The sequence below is a fragment of the Salvelinus sp. IW2-2015 genome, unplaced genomic scaffold, assembly GCF_002910315.2.
Source record: "Salvelinus sp. IW2-2015 unplaced genomic scaffold, ASM291031v2 Un_scaffold2280, whole genome shotgun sequence".
NCBI lineage: Eukaryota > Metazoa > Chordata > Actinopteri > Salmoniformes > Salmonidae > Salvelinus > Salvelinus sp. IW2-2015.
The window spans coordinates 129,042-143,434 of NW_019943607.1; the positions used below are offsets into that span (position 1 = coordinate 129,042).

The following is a 14,393-nucleotide window of genomic DNA, read 5'->3' on the forward strand; positions in this document are numbered from 1 at the left end:
CATACGACCAACCCAGCTTACTTACTACCGACAACCGCAGCTTCCTACTACGCAACCAGCAGCATCTTATACCTACGACACCCGCAAGCTCATACTCCGGTCAACCAAGCTCTTAGTAGGTTCCGGGGTTGTCGTAGTAGTAGGAGCAGCGGTTGTCGTAGTAGGAGCCTCGGTTGTCGTAGTAGGAGCCTCGGTTGTTGTTGTCATATTAGGATCTAAGGTTGTGCTTGTTGCAGAGCAAAGGCTGCCTATTCCTGGAAAAAATACAAAATATTACAAGTATTAGTAAGTATAACAATACCTTAATCCTAGGCACCAGAAATGGGCATTTCCAAAACATCAGCCCATGTTTTTCCCTCAAGGCCACCACATCCTGCGCAAAAAACTCAAAACAATTGAAATAGGCCCATTGGCCTGAAGATAGACCAGCCCATCTGGCATTTGCCTGAAATTCCATATAACCACTCGTTTCAAGAAGCTGGGCTTATGTCGCATGTCACTACTTCACAGGAGAGGAGAGAATGTTATTTTTTTTTAAATATCAAAATGCATTTTTTGGGGAGAAATTCCTTCTGGAACGTGTTCTTTTATGTGCCTTAATTCTTAACGTATATGTCATCTTTAAATACGAATAAAATTGTAAATTACCAGCCTAGTAAAATCCAGGCACTAGCAATGATTGGCTGAGATAATGGATGGGCTGGACATGCTGAGAGATGAGTTTGGATTGGTCTGCCATTTAGCATGGTCTTATCTATTACATGAGCTGCTCAGTATGTGTGGATAATCATTTCTACGGCTACTTAAAAAAAAGATATCATGAAGAACTGAAAAAGTGTTTGCTGGACTACTTTCTGGAGGACGATCATGCCATGCTGACTCTCCCCGATACTGAAAATGAATCAGACAATGAGGAAATCCCTGACTTAGGTCAAAACATTTTCATTGAACCAGACATTATAGTCTTCTGATGACAGTGGTGGGGAAGAAACTGTGTCGTTGTCACGGAAGAACTTGACCGAATTTATGAAATCAGTGGAAGCACAGAGATGATTGCCAAATGCTGAGAGTCCAAAAGGTAACACAGAAGGCTGTTGTATAAAACTTGTCTTCTGATTACATTTTATAACTAAGGGCAACCATGGCAACCATGACATAGAGGAAGAAGCATTTTTCATCCATGTATACGGCTAATAGTCTAATTACATTATCAGATTTTATAAGTTTCTAATTTGGTCAGAAAGTCATTTTTCATTGCAAGTTAAAGTGTACTGTTAGCTATCTTTCTCACGTAGTTTACTAGACTGTGAATCCTTAAAGAGATGTGTGGGGCTAAGGCTTAAGAGTGTGTGAACAATGCTGAATGGGTGTAGACAAAGATGAGCTCTCCAGTAGGCGTACTGTACCAAAACATTCACAGACCATTTTCTTAAAGGTGGGGTTACAAGTTTATCAACATTCAAAGCAGGATTACTTTCCCATTGCTCATCAACTGTGCAGTGTATGATATAAAAAATGTATAGCTCTGAGTCTCTTACTTTTATCCAATGTAAAAAAATACCATTTCAAATTTCCTGCATAGGACCGAATCTAAGTGGTGAGTCACATTTCTGCTTAAGCTTCATATTGAATATATTTTTACAACAATAGAGATAGATACTAACCTGAAAATATGAGGAACACCCAAAGTTCCATGGTTGTATTGGTATTCCCTAATACATGGGAGAAAAATATGAATCAAATTCTAAATAAATTAAACAATTATTAATTTAAATTATACATTTAAATACTAATCAATAATACAACTTGATTCATGTTAAGTCTCTAAACAAAAGTTAAACTGCTAACTGTTTAGGTTTTCTGAGTGTGATTTTTCTATCAATACAGTAGTTCTAAAGTACCTCTAAGTGAGTGTTCACTATTTCGTACATTTACATCCTGATAAGTGCATGTACTTTCAATGTATAATATGTTATAGAATTATAGAAAATGTCTTACCAAAATGGTTGCTGCTTGTCTTGGTGTTCAGGCTTCTGTGAGCTCCTCAACTGATATGCATACGTTTCTCTTTTGATTTTATGTCGGGCGGCATCCCAAATGGCATCCTATTCCCTATATAGTGCACTACTTTGACTAGGGCCCATAGGGAATAGGGGCGGCAGGTAGCCTAGTAACCGGAAGGTTGCAAGATTGAAATCCCCGAGCTGACAAGTGAGATGTACATTTGAGCTGTACATTCCATCTCTGGCAGTTACAGTAATTACAGTTGAACAAGGAAGAATAATCTACATTCCAACACTATCAAGCCAGTAAGCAACTTCTGGTAACACTTGTTAGATACTTTTTTGGTACAGTGGTTTAAAAGTTGTAGCATACAGCAGCACAGCTTGCATGGTGCCGGAGAATTTTTATTTTATTTATTTTATTTCACCTTTATTTAACCAGGTAGGCAAATTGAGAACACGTTCTCATTTACAATTGCGACCTGGCCAAGATAAAGCAAAGCAGTTCGACACATACAACAACACATAGTTACACATGGAGTAAAACAAACATACAGTCAATAATACAGTGAAAAATAAGTCTATATACAATATGAGCAAGTGAGGTGAGATAAGGGAGGTGAAGGCAAACAAAATATATAAATAAATAAATAAAAATATAAAAAGCCATGGTGGCGAAGTAAATACAATATAGCAAGTAAAAAAAAAAGTAGAGTAGAGATAGAAAAAGTAGAGATAGAAATAATGTGGTGCAAGAGCAAAATAAATAAATAAATACAGTAGGTAAAGAGGTAGTCGTTTGGGCTAAATAACCGCCACCAAGGCTGTCGAGTTCCGATGAGGATGTGGTGATTGACAGAGTCAAAAGCCTTGGCCAGGTCAATGAATACGGCTGCACAGTATTTGTTCCTATCGATGGCGGTTAAGAATCGTTTATGACCTTGAGCGTGCTGAGGTGCACCCATGACCAGCTCTCGAAACCAGATGCATAGCGGAGAAGGTATGAGTGGGATTCGAAATGGTCGTAATCTGTTTGTTGACTTGGCTTTCGAAGACCTTAGAAAGGCAGGGTAGATAGATATAGGTCTGTAGCTGTTAGGGTCAAGAGTGTCCCCCTTTGAAGAGGGATAACCGCAGCTGCTTTCCAATCTTTGGGAATCTCAGACGACACGAAAGAGAGGTTGAAAAGGCTATAATAGGGTGGCAACAATTTCAGCAGATAGTTTTAGAAAGAAAGGTCCAGATTATCTAGCCGGCTGATTTTTAAGGTCCAGATTTTGCAGCTCTTTCAGAACATCAGCTGACTGTATTTGGAGAAAGAAGAAATGGGAAGGCTTGGGCGAGTAGCAGAGGGAGGGCAGTGCTGTTGACCGGGGTAGGGTAGCCAGGTGGTAAGCATGGCCAGCCGTAAAAAATGCTTATTGAAATTTCAATTATAGTGGATTTGTCGTGTGACAGTGTTTCCTATCTTCAGTGCAGTTGGAAGCGGAGGAGTGTTCTTATTCTCCATGGACTTTACAGTGTCCCAGATTTTTTGAATTTGTGTTGCAGAAGCAAATTCTGCTGAAAAAGCTAGCCTTGCTTTTCTAACTGCCTGTGTATATTGGTTTCTAGCTTCCTGAAAAGTTGCATATCACGGGGGCTGTTCGATGTAATGCAGAACGCCATAGGATTTTTCGTTGGTTAAGGGCAGTCAGGTCAGGAGAGAACCAGGCTATATCTGTTCCTGGTTCTAAATTTCTTGAATGGGGCATGCTTATTCAAATGTGAGGAAGGCATTTTTTAAAAATATCCAGGCATCCTCTACTGACGGGATGAGATCAATATCCTTCCAGGATACTCGGCCAGGTCGATTAGAAAGGCCTGCTCGCTGAAGTGTTTCAGGAGGCGTTTGACAGTGAGATGAGATCGTTTGACCGCTGACCCATTACGGATGCAGGCAATGAGGCAGTGATCGCTGAATCTTGGTTGAAAACAGCAGAGGTGTATTGGAGGGCAAGTTGGTTAGGATGATATCTTGAGGGTACCGTGATTACGGAATTGGTGGTACCTGTAGGTCATGATAATTGTTGTGAGATTGAGGGCATCAAGCTTAGATTGTAGGATGGCTGGGGTGTAAGCATGTTCAAATTTAGGTCGCCTAGCAGCACGAGCTCTGAGATAGATGGGGGGCAATCAGTTCACATATGGGTCCAGAGCACAGCTGGGGCAGAGGGGTCTATAGCAGCGGCAACGGCGAGAGACTTGTTTTAGAGAGGTGATTTTTAAAAGTAGAAGTTCAAATTGTTTGGAACAGACCTGATAGTAAAAAAAACTCTGCAGCAATCTTTGCAGTAGATTCAACACGCCCTTTGGCCGTTCTATCTTGTCTGAAAATCTTGTAGTGGGATGAAAATGTCAGAATTTTTGGTGGTCTTTCTAACCAGGATTCAGACACGGCTAAAACATCCGGGTTGGCAGAGTGTGCTCAAAGCAGTGAATAAAACAAACTTAGGAGGAGGCTTCTAATGTAACATGCATGAAACCAAGGCTATTACGGTTACAGAAGTCATCAAAAGAGAGCGCCTGGGGAATAGGAGTGACTAGGTACTGCAGGGCCTGGATTCACCTCAACATCACCAGAGGAACAGAGAGTAGGATAAGTTAGGCTAAAAAGCTATGAGAATTGGTCGTCTAGAACGTCTAGAACAGAGAGTAAAAGGACGTTTCTGGCAATAAAATAGCTTCAAGGAATAATGTACAGACAAAGTATGGTAGGATGTGAATACAGTGGAGGTAAACCTAGGTAGTGAGTTAATGATGAGAGAGATATTGTCTCTAGAAACATCATTGAAACCAGGTGATGTCATCGCATATGTGGGTGGTGGAACTGAAAGGTTGGATATGGTATAGTGAGCAGGGCTAGAGTGAACAGGGCTACAGTGAAATAAGCCAATAAACACTAACCAGAACAGCAATGGACAAGGCATATTTACATTAAGGAGAGGCATGCTTAATCGAGTGATCAATAAGGGTCCAGTGAGTAGAGGTTGGTTGGGGTCACGGCGATCCAGACAGCTGGCCGGGTAGATGGCTATCGGTAGCAAGATAGCATAGGATGGAGGTCTATTTTTAGACACCTCGTGCGTTTCCGTCGGTAGATTAGTGGGGTTCCGTGTGGTAGAGGGGATAAATCCAATTGGCAAAATAGATATAGTGACCCAAGAAAAAAATTGTCCGATATACTTATTCAGATAGCAGCCGATAAGACAGCTAACGATTAGCGGGCCCCAGATGAGCGTTCAGGTAACGTCGCGACGGAGGTGCCAGTTGGATAACTCCCTCGGGCAGAATTCCATGGCACATTATTTAAGTGTCAGCCATTAATGCTAGCTAGCTAGTTTGACCACCAGAGGACATCTTTGAGAAGCATTTGATAGCCTTCAACAGTGGCTGTACTAGAGAATTTAAAACATTTTTGTAAGAACATGGTATATGGGACTGATTTTAAGAAATGTTGCTTAATTTGATATGGTGTTTCTAGTCCAAGAAAAACTCTGGGTTTCTGTTAGGATGGAATGGAAAATATGGCGCTGTACAACGTAATGGTCGGGAGTAGGCTACAGTACTGGGCTATTTAGCTAAAGAATCCCTGTCGTGTACCAGTCGTGTATAGACGTAATGGAAATATTTGACCTTTTTTGCCACTTCTGACACACGGTTGGATCCCTCCTTGGGGCACTACTTGTTGAGTAAAGAAAACACTTAACAATCACAATAGAGTAACTATTGGTCACTTATGTATTATTATTCAAATATTATATTCATTATAGAATTGTGTCAGTTATTAATGATAAACCTTTAAACTGCACTCTTCCTCCCCATCTCTATTTTTCAGCTCCAGATGACAAAACCTGCACACAGTCCAAGGGTTGCAGGTCTGCCGACTTCCTTCTGGTCACACATTGTAGTCAGAGAAATATCCAATAAACCAAAGACATTGCTTTAAGTGTGAATGTACTTTATTACAGATATTTTCCTCAAATAAAATAAACAAGTTATTACAACTGATTTACATTGTGGATAGTGTGTGTGTGTGTGCGCATGATTAGTTTTATTTTTCCTTGTCCGCCACCCATCTTTGCTTTGTCAGTCTTGATAGGCCCAGTGTATGCACTTCTGGGTGAGGCTGTCAGGCAGTGGTGGAGTGCATGGCAGATCTGAAAGAGAGCTGCACAAAGTGACAGTAAGTATACTTATCAACAACATGTCTGTGTGTGCATCTGTTGGTGTGGGTGAGCATATGCAATATAATTCTGAATTACCTGTATCCATCTGGGAATCCTCAAAAGTGTCTCCCTTCTCGGCCAGTGTAGTAGGAACTGGTGCAGCCGGTAAATATAACACCACAGCAGGGGAATGCCGTGACTGCATCTACTACGCAGATCTAAAAGAGGAACAATTTTCTTAACTGACAATAATCATACAACTAAACAGACTGAATGAGTGTAAGGCCTGGATTCAATCAGATCAAGTGTTAAGCGGTGATAGCTGACACCTGCATAGCTGATGTTTTGGCGGTGTCTGAGGTCGACCGATTATGATTTTTCAATGCCGATACCAATTATTGGAGGACCAAAAAAAGCCGATTCCGATTAATATATTTATAATAATGACAATTACAACAATACTGAATGAACCCTTTTATTTTAACTTAATATAATACATAAATATAAATCAATTTGGTCTCAAATAAATAATGAAACATGTTCAATTTGGTTTAAATAATGCAAAAACACAGTGTTGGAGAAGAAAGTAAAAGTGCAATATGTGCCATGTAAAAAAGCTAACGTTTAAGTTCCTTGCTCAGAACATGAGAACATATGAAAGCTGGTGGTTCCTTTTAACATAAGTCTTCAATATTCCCAGTTAACTTCTTACGTCTGAGATCGGCTGAGATCCCGTTAACTTCTATAGGATAGGGGGCAGCATGTTCACGTTTGGATGAAAAGCGTGCCCAGAGTAAACTGCCTCCTACTCAGTCCCAGATGCCAATATATGCATATTATTATTCATATTGGATAGAAAACACTCTGAAGTTTCTAAAACTGTTTGAATCATGTCTGTGACTATAACATAACTTATTTGGTAGGAAAAACCCAGAGGACAAACCTTTTAGATTTTATTTTTTTAGGTCACTCTCTTTCCAATGGGTTTTCATTGGGAATAAAGGACCTTCCTGCAGTTCCTATTGCTTCCACTGGATGTCAACAGTCTTTAGAAATTTATTGAGGTTTTTCCTTAGAGAAATGAAGAAGTAGCCTTGTTCAGAATGAGGCTTGAGTGAAGTGTACTGTTTGTTAGAAGTGCATGACCAGAAAGCATGCTACACATTGTTTTCCTCCGGTATTGAACACAGATCATCCCGCCTTCAATTTTATCGATTATTTACGTTTAAAAATACCTAAAGTTGTATTACAAAAGTAGTTTGAAATGTTTGGACAATGCTTACAGGTAACTTTTGAGATATTTTGTAGTCACATTGTGCAAGTTGGAACCAGTGTTTTTCTGGATCAAACGCGCCAAATAAATTGACATTTTGGATATATAATCGACGGAATTAATCGAACAAAAGGACCATTTGTGATGTTTATGGGACATATTGGAGGGCCAACAGAAGAAGCTCGTCAAAGGTAAGGCATGAATTATATCTTTATTACTGTGTTTTGTGTCGCGCCTGGAAGGTTGAAATATGATGGTCTGTGATTGTTAGCTGGGGTGCTATCCTCAGATAATAGCATTGTTTGCTTTCGCCGTAAAGCATTTTTGAAATCTGACACGTTGGCTGGATTCACAACAAGTGTAGCTTTAATTTGGTATATTGAATGTGTGATTTCATGAAAGTTAAATTTTTATAGTAATTTATTTTAATTTGGCGCTCTGCATTTTCACTGGATGTTGGCCAGGTGGGACGCTACCGTCCCACATATCCCAGAGAGGTTAACGGGATTGACATGACAGCCAGTGAAAGTGAAGGGCGCCAAATTCAAACAGAAATCTCATAATTAAAATTACTCAAACATACAAGTATTTTACACCATTTTAAAGATAAACTTGTTGTTAATCCCACCACAGTGTCCGATTTCAAAAAGGCTTTATGACGAAAGCACACCATCTGATTATGTTAGGTCAGTACCTAGTCACAGAAAAACACAGCCATTTTCCAGCCAAAGAGAGAAGTCACAAAAAGCAGAAATAGAGATAAAATTAATGACTAACCTTTGATTATCTTCATCAGACGACACTCATAGGACTTCATGTTACACAATACATGTATGTTTTGTTCGATAAAATTCATATTTATATCCAAAAATCTTAGTTTACATTGGCGCGTTATGTTCAGTAATGTTTTACCTCCAAAACATCCGGTGATTTTGCAGAGAGCCAAATCAATTTACAGAAATACTCATAATAAACATTGATAAAAGATACAAGTATTATACATGGAACTTTAGATAAACTTCTCCTTAATGCAACCTCTGTGTCAGATTTTTTACTTTACTTTACAGAAAAAGCACGCCATGCAATAATCTGAGTACAGTGCTCAGAGACCAAAACAAGCCATATAGATATCCTCCATGTTGTGGAGTCAACAGAAGTCAGAAATAGCATTATAAATATTCACTTACCTTTGATGATCTTCATCAGAATGAACTGCCAGGAATCCCAGTTCCACAATAAATGTTTGTTTTGTTCGATAACGTCCATAATTTATGTCCAAATACCTCCTTTTTGTTCGCGCGTTTAGTTCCAAAATCCAAATTGATGACGCGCAGGCCAGACGAAAAGTAAAAAAAATCCATTACAGTTCGTAGAAACATGTCAAACGATGTATAGAATCAATCTTTAGGATGTTTTTAACATAAATCTTCAATAATGTTTCAACCGGAGAATTCCTTTGTCTGTAGAAATGCGATGGAACGCAGCTAACTCTCACGGGGGCGCGCCTGAGTGAGCTCTGTTTGAGTCAGCCAGAGCCCTGACTCAAACAGCTCCCATTTCCTCATCCTTCACAGTAGAAGCATCAAACAAGGTTCTAAAGACTGTTGACATCTAGTGGAAGCCGTAGGAAGTGCAATATGGCCCCATAGACACTGTATATTGGATAGGCAAACCTACAAACAGATTTCCCACTTCCTGGTTGGATTCTTTCTAAATTTTTGCCTGCAATATGAGTTATGTTATACTCACAGACATCATTCAAACAGTTTTAGAAACTTCAGAGTGTTTTCTATCCATATCTACTAATAATATGCATAGCTTAGCTTCTGGGACTGAGTAGCAGGCAGTTTACTCTGGGCACCTTATTCATCCAAGCTACTCAATACTGCCCCCAGCCATAAGAAGTTAAGAAGTTTTAGGTTGTAGTTATTATAGGACTATTTCTCTCTATAGCATTTGTATTTCATATACCTTTGACTATTGGATATTCTTATAGGCACTATAGTATTGCCAGCCTAATCTCGGGAGTTGATAGACTTGAAGTCATAAACAGAGCTGTGCTTCAAGCATTGCAAAGAGCTGCTGGCAAACGCAGGAAAGGGCTGTTTGAATGAATGCTTACGAGCCTGCTGCTGCCTACCACCGCTCAGTCAGACTGCTCTATCAAATATAAAATCATAGACTTAATTATAATATAATAAACACACAGAAATACGAGCCTAAGGTCATTAATATGGTCAAATCTGGAAACTATCATTTCGAAAACAAAACATTTATTCTTTCAGTGAAATAGGGAACCGTTCTGTATTTTAAGTCTAAATATTGCTGTTACATTGCACAACCTTCAATGTTATGTCATAATTATGTAAAATTCTGGCAAATGAATTACGATCTTTGTTAGGAAGAAATGGTCTTCACACAGTTCGCAACGAGCCAGGTGGCCCAAACTGCTACATATACCCTGACTCTGCTTGCACAGAAGGCAAGAGAAGTGACACAATTTCCCTAGTTAATATTGCCTGCTAACATGAATTTCTTTTAACTTTTTAAATATACGTGTGTATTAATTTTAAGAAAGACATTAATGTTTATGGTTAGGTACAACGGTGCAACGACAGTGCTTTTTTCACAAATGCGCTTGTTAGGCTGTGATTCGATGATAAATTAACAGGCACCGCATTGATTATTTGCAACGCAGGACAAGCTAGTTAAACTAGTAATATCATCAACCATTTGTAGTTAACTAGTGATTATGTTAAGATTGATTGTTTTTTATAAAGATAAGTTTAATGCCTGCTAGCAATTTACCTTGGCTCCTTGCTGCACTCGCGTAACAGGTGGTCAGCCTGCCACGCAGTCTCCTCGTGGAGTGCAATGTAATCGGCCATTATCCGCATCCAAAAATGAAGATTACCGATTACGAAAACTTGAAATCGGCCCTAATTAAATCGGTCGACCTCTAGTCTGAGGTGTATCTGCGTTGGATCTGTCAAATCGGTAAGCAGCAGCTCTACACCGTCCTATTAACGTTATAAGTTCAGAACGAGAAAGTGTAAGTTATATAGAAATAATGATGCTCAAATGCAAAATCATTAAACTAAATAAAGAGATTTCTATCAGCCAAATCGAGGTGTAGATTACATCTCAAATTCCAGTGTTCTAACTTGTAAACAGGGCTGCATGAGATTTCTGTTAATGCGACTCCGTGCAGCCAATGACAATGTCCACGTTAGGTATAATGTCAGGAGCAGCTTGTGGATATGACAGCTCTAACACAGCTCCACCTCAGACACCACCAAAACAACCGCTATGTGGATATGACAGCTTGGTTCTACTGTTCTCACACACGAAACCACCAAAAACAACGCTATGTGGATATGACAGCTTGTTCTAACAGTTCTACCTCAGACACCACCAAAACAACCGCTTGTGGATATGACAGCTTGTTCTACAGTTCTACCTCAGACACCGCAAAACAACCGCTATGTGGATATGACAGCTTGTTCTAGCAGTTCTACCTCAGACACCACCAAAAAACCGCTATGTGGATATGACAGCTTGTTCTACAGTTCTACCTCAGACACCGCCAAAACAACCGCTATGTGGATATGACAAGCTTGTTCTACAGTTCCGCCTCAGACACCAGCCAAAACAACCGCTATGTGGATATGACAGCTTGTTCACAGTTCTACCTCAGACACCACCAAAACAACCGCTATGTGGATATGACAGCTTGTTCTACAGTTCTACCTCAGACACCGCCAAAACAACCCTATGTGGATATGACAGCTTGTTCTACAGTTCTACCTCAGACACCACCAAAACAACCCGCTATGTGGATATGACAGCTTGTTCTACAGTTCTACCTCAGACACTACCAAAACAACCGCTATGTGGATATGACAGCTTGTTCTACAGTTCTACCTCAGACACCACCAAAAAACCGCTATGTGGATATGACAGCTTGTTCTACAGTTCTACCTCAGACACCACCAAAACAACCGCTATGTGGATATGACAGCTTGTTCTACAGTTCTACTCAGACACCAAAAACAACCGCTATGTGGATATGACAGCTTGTTCTACAGTTCTACTCAGACACCACCAAAAAACCGCTATGTGGATATGACAGCTTGTTCTACAGTTCTACCAAAGACACCACCAAAACAACCGCTATGTGGATATGACAGCTTGTTCTACAGTTCTACCAAAGACACCACCAAAAACAACGCTATGTGGATATGACAGCTTGTTCTACAGTTCTACCTCAGACACCACAAAACAACCGTATGTGGATATGACAGCTTGTTCTATAGTTCTACCAAAGACACCACCAAAACAACCGCTATGTGGATATGACAGCTTGTTTCTACTGTTCTACATCAAGACACCACCAAAACAACCGCTATGTGGATATGACAGCTTGTTCTACTGTTCTACCTCAGACACCACCAAAACAACCGCTATGTGGAATATGACAGCTTGTTCTAACTGTTCTACCAAAGACACCCAAAACAACCGCTATGTGGATATGACAGCTTGTTCTACAGTTTCTACCTCAGAACCACCAAACACCGCTATGTGGATATGACAGCTTGTTTTACAGTTCTACTCAGACACCACCAAAACAACCGCTATGTGGATATGACAGCTTGTTCTACAGTTCTACCTCAGACACCACCAAAACAACCGCTATGTGGATATGACAGCTTGTTCTACAGTTCTACCTCAGACACCACCAAAACAACCGCTATGTGGATATGACAGCTTGTTCTACAGTTCTACCTCAGACACCACCAAAACAACCGCTATGTGGATATGACAGCTGTTCTACAGTTCTACCTCAGACACCACCAAACAACCGCTATGTGGATATGACAGCTTGTTCTATAGTTCTACCTCAGACACCGCCAAAACAACCGCTATGTGGATATGACAGCTTGTTCTACAGTTCTACCTCAAGACACCACCACAACCGCTATGTGGATATGACAGCTTGTTCTATAGTTCTACCTCAGACACCACCCAAAAAACCGCTATGTGGATATGACAGCTTGTTCTACTAGTTCTACCAAAGACACCACCAAAAGCAACCGCTATGTGGATATGACAGCTTGTTCTATAGTTCTACCTCAGACACCACCAAAACAACCGCTATGTGGATATGACAGCTTGTTCTACAGTTCTACCAAAGACACCACCAAAACAACCGCTATGCAGCAGTTGGCTGAAGCGGATGTGATTAAATAGAGCCCCAAGTGAGGGAGAGAGTACATGTATGTGATAATTACCTGTATCACCTGTCGTGGCCGGTGTAGCAGATGCAGGGGCAGACGACTGCAGCTGTTAAGACTGGTTGAGCTAATAGGGGTGTCAGATCTAAAAGAGAGAGGAACAATTTTAAAACGTAAAAATAATTATACAACAAAACAGAGTGAGTGTGTGTGTTTGATAAATACCTGGACCACATCACACTGCTTCAGGTCTACAAGCCTCTGGAAGTTCCAGCGTGCCACTCCAGGCCTGGAACAGCTTGGCCTGTCACCCACCGAGCAGGTTGGCAGATCTGAAAGATAGGCACAATATAATTTTAATGGCACAGTAGTACATAGAGCCATGACTACATGGAACTATATTCCACATCAAGTAACTCATGCAAGCAGTAAAATTTGATTTAAAAAACAGATAAAATACACCTTATGGAAGAGCGGGGACTGTGAAGAGACATGCATATACACACACGATAACATACACACACGTACACAAGATTTTGTGTTTTAGATTTGTGGTAGTAGAGTAGTGGCCTGAGGACACGCACTTAATGTATTGTAATGTTTTTAAAATTGTATAACTGCCGTAATTTCGCTGGACCTGAAGAAGAGTAACTGCTGTCTTGGCAGCAGCTAATGGGGATCCATAATAAATACAATACAACAAATTAATTATGTTTGTGTGTGTTTGGCAACCCACAGAGCAGACTTCATTTTCCCAACCGCTCATTGTACTTGCCCTTGCAATCTGATATGTGTGTTGTGTTATTATGACTTAGAAGTGTCAACCTGACCACATCCTTGTAGTAGGCCATTCCATTCAGGGATTAGCTTTGGGGAAAATGACTAACAGTGTACAGTAAAAAGGATATCAAATATTCAGATCTGGATTGACAAGTAGACTAAATCATGTGAAGTTACAAACCTCTATGGCTGAGTCTACACTCAAGTTAAATAAAAGAAGTAGAGTTTTTTAACAAAAGCATCTGTTACGTGGGCTCTGAGTGTGTTCCTGTGTGAGGGGGGCACCTTGGAGGCGTAAGCAGGGCCGAGTCAGAGGAGAGTAATCTGAGAGTTTGTGGATTCAAAGATACTCTGCTATTGGTCGGTTGCGGGCGACTAGAGCCGTCCTGACACTGAATTGATCACAGTGGGGATTGGTGCAGTCTGTGAGGGTGAGGGGCCAGGGTGACTGTGTGTTCTGTGTGAAACACGGTACTTGGTGAAGCCCTATTGGAAGAAGGAACTCGTTCTGAAAGTGTCTGTGTGACTGTCTAAGTGACCCTCAGAGGTGGTGAATTCCAATTATTTTAAATGTGCTAGCCTGTCACGTTCCTGACCTGTTTTCTCTTGTTTTGTATGTCTTTATTGGTCAGGGCGTGAGTGTTGGGTGGGCAGTCTATGTTTTCTATTTCTATGTTGGGTTTTGTGTTCGGCCTGGTATGATTCTCAATTAGAGACAGGTGTGTATCGTTTGTCTCTGATTGAGAGTCATACTAAGGCAGCCAGGGTTTCACTGGTGTTTTGTGGGTGTTTGTTTCCTGTGTTAGCGTTTGGGCCACACAGGACTGTTGCAGGTTAGTCACGTTCGTTGTTTTGTTTATTTGTAGTGTTTGTTGGTTTGCCATTAAAATCATGA

The 14,393-nt window shown here is 40.5% G+C and overlaps 2 long non-coding RNA genes across 2 annotated transcripts; one reads left to right on the forward strand and one right to left on the reverse strand.

Moving 5' to 3' along the window:
- The first annotated feature begins 1,351 nt into the window (after positions 1–1,351).
- Positions 1,352–6,053, forward strand: LOC112073517 (uncharacterized). Its single transcript, XR_002894552.2, has 2 exons — positions 1,352–1,597; positions 5,881–6,053. It is a non-coding gene; the product is annotated as an uncharacterized lncRNA (long non-coding RNA).
- On the reverse strand, positions 5,987–13,050 carry LOC112073516 (uncharacterized). The gene is made up of 4 exons (XR_002894550.1): positions 12,944–13,050; positions 12,776–12,863; positions 6,308–6,429; positions 5,987–6,213 (listed from the first exon to the last, which is right to left on the reverse strand). It is a non-coding gene; the product is annotated as an uncharacterized lncRNA (long non-coding RNA).
- Between the last annotated feature and the right edge of the window lie 1,343 nt (positions 13,051–14,393).